A 2638-nucleotide genomic window follows, 5' to 3' on the forward strand; every position below is an offset into this window, starting at 1 on the left:
AATTCACCCCAGCCCAAATAATTACCCAAACGGACCAGCCCATACCCGTTTAATTTGTACCCGACCCGGCCCAACTACCCTTTTAACAAAATATGAAACCTTAGGGTTTCATATTTTTCCTTCATCGCCGCCCATCCCCCCCTGTTCTCTCTATCTCTCCTTCCTCTCTCTTCTCTCCTCTCTCCCACGCTCCCTCCTCTTTCCCCCCACTTTCCTCGGTCCCCCACGCCGCTCCCTTCCACTTCCCTTTGTCCCCCACTCTGTCCTCCACGTTTCGCTCTCTCTTCTTCACAAAGGAAAACCCTAACAAACCCTAGAATCGCCCTATAAATAATCGTTTCCAAGTCATTTTAGAGGAGGATTTTTTCGGTTCATGAAATTCCCCAAGAACTAGGTGATTTAGCTGCAGAAATCCCCTAGAAATTAAAATTGGAAACCCCACAAAATCCCCCTAAAGAGGAAAGGATTTTTAATCTGTAATCGTAACCGTGTTGTTGAATATCGAGAAGAATACCCAGTCGTTTTTTCGTTTGCGTTGGTTAGGCTTTGAATCCGAGCATCGCAAGCTCGGATTTGACAAGTGTTCGAGTGTATATCGAAGGCTTCGCACCCACTTCGCTGCACCCGAAGAAGGTAATTTCCCATTTTTTATATTTTTATTTTATTTTATTTGGCATTCGTTGGTTGCCCTGCGTTACTTTGGTTTATTATTCCGTGCTGCCAGCATGTTAGTATAGTTAATTTGATTTAGTTTGATGGATAAGTTTGTTCCGGTATTGGTCTGTTTGGGTGGTTAAGCATGTTTTTGTGTAATAATGTAGTTTGGCTTGTTTAAGTATATGAACAACACTTCTTTAGTTAATTAATTGCAGTCTGGTAGCTCAGTAAATGTTCGTGTATTCGTTCATGATTGTTGTCTCAGTTGGGTTTATTCAGTTCAGCGTAGCTAGGAAGCATTATGCACATTCCTTTTTTTTAGTTAGTCTAGTCTCGGTTCAGAAGTTAAAATATTGGGATGTTTCCTGTTTAGTTTGGTTTAACTTCCAGTTTAGTAGTTTGATTATGTGTCAGTATGAACTATACTAATATGATATCATTAATGTCTCTATGCTAGGCTATAAGCTGATTCTGATAGATTTTTGGTGTTGGCATGAGTTTATTTTGGTTCATATATTCTTCAGCATGCTGAAATAGGATTTAAATGATGTTAGCAGGTCTAAATAGGATCAACAAGGATCTGAATTCAACTTCAATTAGCTTATAAACATATAGTGTCTCTAGTTAAATACCATTTTTCTGATTAAAATGAGCTAAATGACTATCATGTTGCAACTAGTTTGGAATTAAAACTCATGCAAACAACTAGAGTGGTCTGATATGGATAAAATGTATGTACAGACCTATGAACCTTGTTTAAGTTTACATACTTATTTAATTATATGCTCATGAAAGGGGCTATAGGGCATTTGTTATTCTTTGCATGATTTGATCAGACCTGTACCAATAAACCTCCTTTATATCCCTCTAAGTTTGGATATATATATATATATATATATATATATATATATTTCTTTGTTTGTTAGTGTAATAATGAAAGTTTGATCAAAGTTTTGGCTGTTTATTACTGTATGAACAGTGTATCCTTGATTTGACTGAGGTTTGAGTATGTTGTTTTGTTCAAGCAGGGTCTATGTCTAAGCTTGTGATTGTTGTATTAAAGACATGTGGCTAAGGAATCTTTATACTAAACTAATCACAGTTATGCAATAGAGCGTATAAAATATGAGTATTGAAATAGGTTCTGTCTGTTTTAGATGGCTGTTCAGTTCAGTTATTTGGCATGGGTTAGGTATTATTAGTTTTAAATTCTATTAAGTATATGTTTAGTCTCAAATCAGTTGAATCTGGCTGCATGTTAGTTAAGTTAATGAATTAAAATCGACCTATGTATGGCTTGTTGGAATTGTGTGAGCTCATGTAAAGTGTAGAAATGTATGTTGTTTATACTTCTGCATTCAGCACACTGTCCATTAGGGATTTGTTGATTTGTGTAAGTTAAATGGTATGATTGCAGTGTGTTGGCTTGGATGTCTTGATTAGTCAAAATCACCGAGAATGCTCATGTAACCTGCCTTGTTAATGGTACCGAGTTAATGGTAGTTTAGATTATATTTATATGTGTTGGTGTTTGTTTAACTATTGTCCATTATTCACTAGTTTAGACATACTTCCATATTTCAATCCTATTCTAGACATGTGTATCCGTGTTGGCTTTCTTTCTCAATTTTTCTAGTGAGCTTATGTTAACACACCTAGTGTTTATGTCTATTTATCTTTGGCTGAGTTTTTTATTTGTGTAGCTTATTTGCATACTGCCTTGTTGGTTCCCAGCTAGTATTCTTGATAAAAGTTTAGACTAACTTGAATTTGCTTTACCTTGTTGTAAAAAAAAATATTTTTGATGTATGCCTCTTTGTTTGTTTGTCTCAGCCATGTTATTTTATGCATATGATTCATTTTGCATCTGATTTGGCTTGGTGTGATTAGGTTCATACAGTCCGGTCTTGACTTATTCCAACTGGGATCCATATTCGTCTGACAATACTGTGGGAGCTATTGATCAATCTTTCACTAGTTT

The sequence above is a fragment of the Lycium barbarum genome, chromosome 11, assembly GCF_019175385.1.
Source record: "Lycium barbarum isolate Lr01 chromosome 11, ASM1917538v2, whole genome shotgun sequence".
In the NCBI taxonomy this organism is placed as follows: Eukaryota; Viridiplantae; Streptophyta; class Magnoliopsida; order Solanales; family Solanaceae; genus Lycium; species Lycium barbarum.